The sequence below is a fragment of the Pelodiscus sinensis genome, chromosome 12 (genome assembly GCF_049634645.1).
Source record: "Pelodiscus sinensis isolate JC-2024 chromosome 12, ASM4963464v1, whole genome shotgun sequence".
In the NCBI taxonomy this organism is placed as follows: domain Eukaryota; kingdom Metazoa; phylum Chordata; order Testudines; family Trionychidae; genus Pelodiscus; species Pelodiscus sinensis.
Genome location: NC_134722.1, coordinates 6,904,605 through 6,915,300, shown reverse-complemented (window position 1 = coordinate 6,915,300; position 10,696 = coordinate 6,904,605). Strand labels below are relative to the sequence as shown.

General features: G+C 43.3%; 1 long non-coding RNA gene across 4 annotated transcripts in view; it reads right to left on the bottom strand.

Annotated features, from left to right (window-relative positions):
• Positions 1-255: 255 nt before the first annotated feature.
• Positions 256-10,696, bottom strand: part of LOC102455610 (uncharacterized) — a 145,443-nt gene continuing 135,002 nt past the window's right edge. For 2 of the 4 annotated variants that reach the window (XR_003086982.2, XR_012906639.1), the window contains 2 exons: positions 1,968-2,037; positions 256-411 (listed from right to left, as the gene is read on the bottom strand). This is a non-coding gene — a long non-coding RNA (uncharacterized LOC102455610). Of the gene's footprint in view, positions 412-1,967; positions 2,038-8,875; positions 8,991-10,696 lie in introns of all 4 variants that reach the window. The other 2 variants (XR_003086983.2, XR_012906638.1) reach the window with 2 other exon arrangements.

Genomic DNA, 10,696 nt, shown 5'->3' with positions numbered 1-10,696 from the left:
CCAGAATGCACCGCCCAAGGTTATGGCGGCAATTTAAAGGGCCCAGGGCTCTGATCACCACCATTGCAGGGGACTGGATTCGATGACCTCTCAAGGTCCCTTCCAGTCCTAGTACTCTATGATTCTATGATTGCCACAATAGCAAGTTACAGCAGCTGGGAGTCCCGGCCCTTTTGAATTGCTTGACGCTGGTGCTCCTTTGCTCCCTCCCCCCATCCCGGCAGTGGGCCTGCCAAACACTTTCATCATTTTTAGTCCAGCAGTTTGTTTATTCACCTAGGATGGGGGCGAACCCCCCTCTGGCTGGGAAGGAGAGAGGGTTTGCCACCTCTCAGGGGTGTGCTCCAGCCTTTGAACCATGGGACATTCTGCTGCAGGACTCCCGTAGTCTCTCCAGTTGAAGCTGGTCCCCTGTGGATAAATAATAAAACAAGGTCATCAGAGAAAGGAGACTGGATCCAGGTCTCCCACCTCCAAGATGAGTGATGTAACCAGACCTTCTCTGCCTCTCTCACCCGCTGATTCTTTCATTCTGTATGAAGAAGGGGTCCAATCCAAGCGGGGAGCTCTGAGCAGAGTTACCAGATTGGGCTGCTCAGGTGGGTTAGACAGAGAAACACCTATCTTCTCCTGGTTCACAATATTGCCCTGGAGCTTAGGTGTCCGGACAGTGCACATACTAATAGGCAGATGCATAGGGTGGCTAGTGGACTTTTACTGCCAAGATGTAGGCCCCAAGCAAATTTAGATACCTACAGCATCTGAGGACAGATAATCGGGGGAGAGGAGGGGGAGAATCCCTGTGAGGCCTGATTCTGGGATTTAGACACCCAAAATGTCAGCCAAGCTCCTAAGTCTTTTTGTGACTCTAGCGCCAAATCTCTTGATTCACCATAGCCACTGGACAACACTGCCACTCCAAAAGGAGCACTTTATTCTGAACTAAAGCTACCATGAGGAACTCCTCCAGTTGGGTTCTTTCCAAGCTCTCTCATCTCCTTAGTGGTGATTAGTAGCTTCAAATGATTATTGCGACGAGTCGGAGCTGTTGTTTGAAGGCGATAATTGATACCATCTGCAAGAAAAGTCCAGCCGTTGGCATGGATGGTGAGAGCCTATTCGCTCATTGATTGGAAAAACGTCCATCATATTGCACCTCATGCAAAGCCTGTTGAGGTCTATAGATGTTTTTCCGCTGATTTCATGAGGCTTTGATTCAAGGTCATTAGGCCAGCCTGTGTTCCTTATAGTGGTTTCCCACAAAATGGTGGATTGGTTGCAAGATGACAGTGTTGATTTTTAAAGTTTGTAACAGTGTGGGCCCTGGATGCATTCAACACCTTCTTGTCTTCATGGGAACATAGGGTCCTACCCTATCTGTCTTCAGGGTTTCCCTATAATATCTTTGGCTGACCTTTGGTTGTGTCTTTGCTGTGACAATCTCTAAGTTGTGAAAAATGACTCCTCTCCAAAAATCCATCTCAGTAGCTCCCACCCTGCTTTCGAAAAATATCTAATATCACCTAAATTCAGAACAAATCACAATTAGGGGGAGTTTTGGTAAAATGTTCAGACTTCCTTGCTATTTTTCAGCCAGCTATGGTTAACATTTTTAAAATTTAAAACAAAATGGGGAAAAGGATGGGAAACTCCCCTCCCATTCCCCATTTGTAGCAACTTTGCCTAAAACTATTCCCCTTTAAGGGTGTTTGTTGAAATGATTATTGACAGCCTTATGCATGTATCCTTTTCTTCCACTTCATTTTCCTGCTTTGTCTTTGTATCCTAGACCTCCTTAAATTTATATTAGCTGTTACTGTTTTGCAAGTGTCTTTTTTTTGTTATAATTTTTGTTATTTAAAAAAAAACATTTTTTAAGGATCCTGGAGCACGGAAAGCTGTAGAATTCATATTATTATTATCATCACTGATGTTATGGAAGGAAAGAATGAAAAAAATAGCATTACCGGTAATATAACAATGCCCCGGACCTCTTTTTACCCCACCGTGGTGCTAATGGGAGCTGTTCATGCATACCTAGGAAAACACAAGACATTCCCACAACATTAGTCTTTCTCTGAGGGAGACACCAGCATTGTATTTGCTCTTTCTAAGTCAAGCTACCAGGCCTTTAACTTCCACTTCCACAAGGCCAGCTATAATGTTGCATCTGTAGAACTTGTGTTCTGACACTGTTGTACCATCTCTTGTATATTGTCCTTTACCAGGGTGGTGGTGAGGTTCTAGGGTAGAGTTTGAATCCCACAGCATTGCACTTCTGTATTGAGAGCGACACGAACACTGATAAATACAGATTTTGTGAGATCATGGTAGTTAGAGATGGAGTAGACCTATCTGACTGAGTCCATCTCCCTGTTGTTAAGAAGGATTTAGTCCTGTAATGGATATTAAACTGTTCTCCTCCACCTGGTCTTAACCAATGACAGTCTCGGAGGAACCCTATTAGTGAGAGGAGATAGATCTGAAAGGTTCACAAATGCCTGTTGCACATCACATTTGAGAAAGTTCACCATCATTTCCCCATTAGTTTGAATGAATATTAGAGGCACCATCAGCTTCTCCATTCTCTTTATTTAGCTTGTGAAAGAACTGCCCCCAGCTAGCTAGGGAAGTCAGATACATTCAGTAAAACCGAACTTTCCATTCCTTGTGTAAACACCATGTATCTCCCCAGCGGTGTCCATAAAATGCACCATAGTGCAAAGTCAGCAGCTTCAGACAGACTGGGTACCTCCATGCAGTGAGCGTATACCAGGTGGTCTCTGTCAAGGGAGGTGATTTATGCTAACTCTCTCCCTCTTGGGCTGCTTTTATTTAGTTAGTGGGAGTTTGGCAGCCCAAAGGTCACAGACACTCCAGTCACCAGTGGTTTCGCTGCTGAAAAGGGAGAAATGCCTTTATAAGGGAAAAAAAATGCAGAATTGAGAGCAGGGTATCACTCTCCGCTGGAAAACCAGCGGATACATAAACAGTAAGGGCTTCGAGGCAGAGAGATGGTACACACTGAATTAATCATAAATGAAATGCAAGAGAAAGCAGGGCTTTTCTCTTCCTATTTATTCCCTCTCTCTCTGGATCTACTATCTGACACCCAATCACTAGGTACAGTTCAGTGCATATGTTACAAGTATTCAATGAACAATCACTTCCTGGATTCTTATCACTGCCTGGATTCCGGCAGTGTTAAAGTAGGGCTGTCAAGCGATTAAAAAAGCAATCGTGATTAATCACGCGATTAAAAAATTTAATCGTGATTAATTGTGCGATTAATTGCGCGTGCCTCCCTTTGAAACACCACAGTGGCGTTTCAAGGGGCAGCGCTGCATGGAGCCTGGGATCAGCTGGAGTCCCCAGCTGACCGTGGGCTCCATGCAGCACTGCCCCTTAGAAGCACCGTGAAAGCGTTTCCAGGGGGCAGTGCATTAGGAGCCTGGGATCAGCTGGGGACGCCATTTTAGCACTTTAAAGGGGCAGTGCATTAGGAGCCGGGGATCAGCTTGTGCTGCCCCTTTGAAGTGCTGCTCCTAATGTGCTGCTCCTTTAAAGCACCGGAGCAGTACTTCAAAGGGACAGCGCAGCATTAAGGCCTATGATTAACACGTTAAAAAAATGAATGCGTTAATCCTGTCTTGCATTAATCGCAGGCTTTAATGCAGGTCAATTGACAGCCCTAGTGTTAAGCTAAACCTTCAGAAAATAAGGGACAGGTCTATTCCTGCCTGTACCTTGCCCCGTCCCGTGTTCTTGGCTGTGGGGTTTCAAGGCTTTCTGCTTCAATTTGTGCATCTGTAAAATAGGGGGAATGATCCTTACCCATCTTTATGATGCGCTTTGAGATCTGCCAAGGAAAAGCGCTAGATACTCAGACAGGGGCTTTTTTATTATCTGCACCGGTTAAAAAGGAAAAGTTTCATGTGGGCCTTAATTCAGCATGGTGTTTAATGTGTGCCTCACTTTAAGCATGTGAATTGTCCCATTGACTTCAACAGCCTGGTAATGTGCTTAAAGTGCGGCATGGGCTTACATAACTTGCAAACTGGGGACTTTTGGTAACACAACCTGCAAATACATCTTAGAAAGTTTCAGATTTGTGCCTTGTTTATTACAGCTATCAATGTGCCTAAATAGGCTTATTTAAAAATACCTTAAATTTTCTCCAGTAAGATCTCAAAACAGTGTGGCAACACTAACGAAAGCTGCAGTTTTGTATCTTTACTGTAGAACACCATATTACACACAATATGCATATTCTGTAGTTTTAACACAGGTACAGTACTAACCACCATCCATATTCCTGGAGGTGAATCAGTGGAAGAATCCAGTTTTAAAAATGTTACCAATTAGTCCAGTTTAGCTCTACACTACGGAGTCGTTTTGAGATAATTCCCCTTATTTTGAAATAATAAGCGGAGCATCCACACTACCAAGCCCGTTATTTCGAAATAACAGGCTGATTATTTTGAAATCTGCACTCCTGCTTTCCTCGGGGAAGAACATTAATTTCAAAATAATTATTTTGGGAGTTATTTCAAAATCATTTCCTAGTGTAGACATGCCCTTAAAGAAGCTTTTTCCCACCATGGCTTGATCAAAGCCTGGAGATCAAAATTTTCCATTTTCAGTGCGTATTGTGAACTCCTTCTCTACTAAGGAAACAGAATTGTGATTTCAGTAGTACGTCAGTGTAGAGCCAGAAATATAATATTACCATCATAGTCTAGAGATATATAAACACTGAATAAAAAGACAATCTCTTCCCTGAAACAGATCACAATCTAATACAGGGAAACAGACAACAGATGGATACTGACAGAGAGCTGGGCACAAGGAAATAATGAGCTAGTATTGGTCAGCATAATAGCCTGTATTCTCAACCTCCCAAATTTTCAAAGTTTTTGTAGTGCTGTTGGCTTCAGTGCAGCTCCTTTGGATTTACACCAAGGTAAATGAGCTCAGTTTCTGTCCCACACCCTGTGCCAAGTTCCGTACTGCCTCTGACACACTCCCTACAAAATGGTTAAAAATTTAGTTGTGTCTCTGAACTGTTCTAAATTTGGCCACTGGCCTCTATCCCCAATAGACGGCAGAAGGTCAAGTCGCCAAATCACAATTGTTTTCCAAGGTTGTGGAGGTCAATGCCTGATTTCACACTGGCCCTTTCACTTGCAAAAGAAAAATAGTCTGGGATTTGTTTCGTACCATACCCAGCACTGAGAATACAGGAAGCCATTTGGTTTGGACATTTCTTGTGAGACTGATCAGTTTTTTCATACATCTGCTGATACAATGCTGAAGGATAATTTGACTTTCCTCAGGGAAAATCAACAGTTGGAAATCTGACAGGAAAGCAAGTTTTCCCAGGAAAATCTCCATTCAAGTTCATAGGAAATGGCACTGACCTGTACGGCATAGACTCAAGAAGCAGAGAGGACTGTATGGGCTGGAAGAGAACATCAGTGCAAATGGAATTCTTGCCAAAGGAACAAATTAGCGTGTCTGTTAATGAATAGGAGTTTACTTGAGTTAAGTAGCACGTTACTCTGATAGCGAGTCCCGTTGAAATCAATGGGATTATTCGCACAGTAATGTGCTAATCAAGGTGAGCAAGAGGGGAAGAATCTGGCCCAAGAAATTCATAGTAACGCTAAGGAAGGGAGAGTAAATAAGAAATCAGAGCAGCTAGGCAAAGGTCAAAACTCCTGAGTTCTACTCCTGACTTTGCCAGTGACCTTGGGCAAGTCACTTAACTTGTCTGTGACTCAGTTTTTCCAGCTGTAAAATGGATGTAGTTTAAAGGGCTATACTATTTCCCCTAGGGCAGTGTTTCTTAAACTTTTTAAGACCAAGGAACACTAAACAATATTTTTTTTTAATGAGGAACACCAAGGATCTTTGGTTGAGCAAAAAAAAAAAATAGTCGGAGGGGAAAAAAGGTCAGGGGGAAAGTTATTGAGGGGAAAAAAGGGTCGGGGGAAGTTATTGAGCAAAAAAAAAAAAAAAAAAAAAAAAAAAAAAGTCACCTGTCCTATTAAGGGCGGCCATTTGGAATGCTGTTGTTCTCTATGGCACACCTCCAATTGCCTCATGGCACACCGGTGTGCCACGAAACACAGTTTAAGAAACTCTGTCCTAGGGGTTTTGTGAGGAATCAATAAATGTCTGTAAAACACTTTGGCTATGTCTACACAGCAGCGCTATTTTGGGATACCTCCAGTATTCCAAAATAGCTACCCAGCACCTTAACAGCAAGCCCATTATTTTGTAATATAATGGGCCCACTATTCCGATGTCCCAGTAAACCTCATTCAACGAAGAGTAAGGGATGTTTTGGAATAGCGGGTTATTTCAAAATTTGGCTCTGTGTAGATAGTGCTAAATTATGAAATAAGCTATTTCAAAATTGACTTGAAATAAGCTAAGCAATCTGTTTAGCTCAAATTGTGTAGCTTATTTTGAGCTATAGGTGCAGTGTAGCCTCATCCTTTGAGATCCACAGAGAATAGGCGCTATATGAGTAAAACCTTATTATGTATGTTGCAGCCTCTGTATGACTATACGGTGGGTAACAGACTGTTGAGAGCTCCTAAAAGAGTATCTACATTTATTATCAGCTTTTCACACTTTCATAGATTCTAAGATCAAGAGGGACCATTATGATCTTCTAAGCCAGGTGTGGGCAATAAGACAATGGCGGTTCGCCAGGGTCAGTCCCTGGCGTGCCATCGCTGCTGTATTTATCAGCACCTCTGCAGATACACGTGCTTGCAGCTCCCATTGGCTATGGGTCACCATTCCCAGACAATGGGAGCTGCAGGAAGTGGTTTCCCTGTGTGAACTGCTTCCCGCAGCTCCCATTGGCCGGGAATGGAGATCCGCAGCCCATGGGAGCTGCAATCAACTGTACCTGCAGATCCTCAGGTAAATATAGCAATGGCAGCTTGCCAGGGGCTAACCAATCTGCTGGCCAGTATTTACCCACCACTGATCTAGTCTGACCTCCAGAATAACAGAGGCCAGAAAACTTCCCCAAAATAATTCCTACAGCAAATCTTTTAGAAGAACATCCAATCTCCATTCTAAAGTTGTCAGTGATGGAGAATCCATCACAACCCTGGGTAAATTGATCCAATGGCTAATTCCACTCAACATTGAAAAATTATATCTTATTTCCAGTCTGAATTTGTCTAGCTTCAACTTTCAACTACTGGATTGTAGTATACCCTTCTCTACCTTTCTCTCAGATCACCCCGTAACCTTCTCTTTGTTAAGCTAAGATTGAGCATCTAGAGTCCGTCTTTATATCATGGTACATAAACCTTTATTCATTCTCGTGACTCTTCTCTGACTCCTCCCCATTCTATCAACATCCTCCTTGAAGGATTTCATTTGGTAGAGTTCCAGTCTACCTTGACTAGTCTATCAGTGATGTTCTATAAGATCTACTGATGAAAAGCACTATATAAAGGCTAGGTATTGTTATTAGGTCACAGAGGGTGTGTCTACACAGCAAAGTTATTTCAGAATAACAGTCATTATTCCAAAATAACTATGAGAGCGTCTACACAGCAATTCCACTATTTCAAAATTATTTCGAAACAACGGACAGCTCACTCCGGTTTCTGTAAACCTCATTCTACAAAGAATAATGCCTATTCCAAAATAGCTATTTCAAAATAAGGCGTGTGTAGATGCTCCGCTTCTGCTATTTCGAAATAGCCCCTCACCAGGGCCATTCTAAGTTATTCCTCCTGGAACTCTAAATCGAGATAGCACGTTTACATTAGGGAAGCCTGCCTCAGACTAATTTTGAGGTTTCCCTGCAGTATAGACGTGCTATTTCTAAATAAGCTATTTCGGAATAACTATTCCGGAATAGCTAATTCCAAAATAACTGTGCAGTGTAGTGTGCTCTGTGGTCTTCTGGCTGCCTTTTGTTCACACATACTATTCCAGTGGTGGACAACCTGTCCATCGGAGTTCTATGTGTGGCCTGTGAGACATTTTGTTTGCTGTTGCCCGACACCGCTGGTTTCCATCCTCAGGTTTTTTTCCTACTGACATTACTAACGTGACACACACATAAAGCAAGGATCCATGATGTGAGCTGTTGCACAAAATATTGAGAGAGCCATGCGCTCCCTCTGAATCCAATCATAGCGCTGCTACGGTTCAACTGGTACACTCCTTAAGTTCTAGGTACACAAGCACAGTTAGCAAGATTACCTTAACCTGGGAGACTGTCTTGGTTATGACAATCTTGTGGCCCTTTGAGATGAAGAAGGGCCACTCATGCGACCCTCTCACTAACCTAGATTGTCCATTGCTTCACTATTCCGATTAATATCAATAGGAGCTCCACAGCATTTTCCCTCATGGCATGAAATTTTCCAAGCACTTTGGGGAATGAACCATGTTCCAATAGAGTTGGGTTGAAAACTCTGCCAAACGGGTTTGATTTGAAGTGTTTTGTACAAACCTTATTTCCATTTTGGGATTGAGAGTTCACACTGAAAATTATCTTGCATTTGAACACACACAAGTATTACACCAAGCTGTATGAGTTCTCTGGTCTGGGATCCAAAACTTTGAAAATGAGAGCTCTGCGATGGCTGGTATGAGTCAGCATCATGTGCTCACCACAAAATCTCAGTTCTCCCACTGCTTTCAGTGGCATCTGGTGGTTGCCCAACACTTTTGAAAAGTAGGCCAATTATGTAGGTGCTTAAAAATGGATTTAGGAACTTCGCTCCAGGCAATCTTTTTTTTTTTTTAAATCTCATCCATAATTTTTTAATGAAGTGTGAAATGTGAGGTGGTACTAAAACAGAATGATTCCCTCCTTGAGAAAACACACCAAAGAATTACCGCAGAACAACACTCTCCTCTCTCCATGTTCACTGGAGGTCGGGACTGTCTTCTACTCTCAGCCATCAAGGAAGATGAATATGAAGTGAAGAGGTCTCCCCCGCCTTAGGAAAACAGTTGCCAAAGACATAAAAGGAAAGGAAAAGGAAATCACAAGCTCTCCTGGGCTACGTCTAGACTGCAGGCTTCTTTCGGAAGAAGCTTTTTTCAGAAGAGATCTTCCGAAAAACCTTCTTCCAAATGAAAGCGTCCGCACTGAAAAGTGCATCAAAAAAAGGATCTGCTTTTTTGAAAGAGAGCATGCAGACTGAATGGACGCTCTCTCACATTTAAGCTGTGATTGCTATGGACAGAGTGGCCACCACAGCACCTGTGCTTTTTCCTCTTTCCTCTTCTTTGAAAGAACTCCCTCTTCCCCGTCCACACACGCCTTTTTGCAAAAGAGCTTTTTCACAAAAAGGCTTCTTCCTCGTAGAACGAGGATTATCAATGTCGGAAAACCCATTTGTTCTTTCAATTTTCTTGCGGAAGACTGAGATTGCAGGGTGGACGTTCCTCAAGTTTTGTCAGAAAAATGGTCGTTTTTTCTGAGAAAACTCTGTAGTGTAGACAATTATTAGTCATAAAGAATGATTAATAATTATAACAATAATGAATTGTTCAGCTTGGGCAGACCTAAGAGAACAGGAATGGAACTCAAGAGACTGATAAAAAATGTGTTCAATCAGTCAAACACTCTAGAATATAGCAAATCAAATACTCCAAGCCATTCACTGATGGCAATAAACACAGCATGAGCTCAGCATTGCTAGTATTCAAATCATAGGAACAAAATGGGATCTTGTTCTATAGCTTCAAACAATTTTCAGATCAAAACAACATCTTTCAACACCCAAGAAAAAAAAGGTTGATCTTGCAAGTGCAACTGTAATTGACTTCGATAGGAGTCCCAGGAGTTGAGCATTTACATGATTGGGTCTAAAAGGGCAACTTTCTGCAAAAATAGCTATTCTTGCTGGATATGGTGGGTTTGGAAATCCTCTGGAGACTGGGTCCATTGTAAAATGGGGAAACAGTGCAATCACCCCATTTGAGAGAAGGTTTGTCACTGTGCCCTTCTAATGGAAGAAATCCTGCAGAGATATCTGCAACAATTTGGAAGGGATGAAGCTGAAGATGCGCTTATCTCTACAACAGGGGGTGAAGAACCTAATGCCCGGGGACCAGATGTGGTCCCCTGGCTTGCTTTGATGTGGCCTCCCATCCCAGCATTGGGGAGCCCATTCTGGTGTTCTAGCCCCCCCACAGGGCTGTATCCCCCCACAGGGCTGTTGCAGACAAACTCTAGGCTCTGGTGTGTGAGGGGAATGTGGGGAGAGTCTTTCTGCATCTCCGCTGGGGGCCATGTCAGTGTGTCTCACTTGTGTGTGGCCTCTGACTGATTCTTCTGTGGGTTGGAGGCCCCCAACACAAAAAGGGTTCCCCACTCCTGCTCCTGCTCTACAAGCTGAAGGAACTATACTGGGTTAGCAGTGACTTGAACGAGGGAATGGGAAGAGGGATGTGTGATATGGAGAGAAAACAGAAGTAGGTGGGAAGTTCCCAGTTGGCTGGACTGGTGCTTGACCAAACACTCCAAGAATTGTGACTCACCCAGTGGCGGCCCGTCAATACAGGCGAACTAGGCGATCGTCTAGAGTACCAAGATAAATGGCCGTTGAGGGCTTTGGAGGCGGGGGCGCCGATCATGCGCCGATGGCGCATTTCGCCTACGGCACCAGTTGCCGGCAGCTCGTCTAGGGTCGCTCCT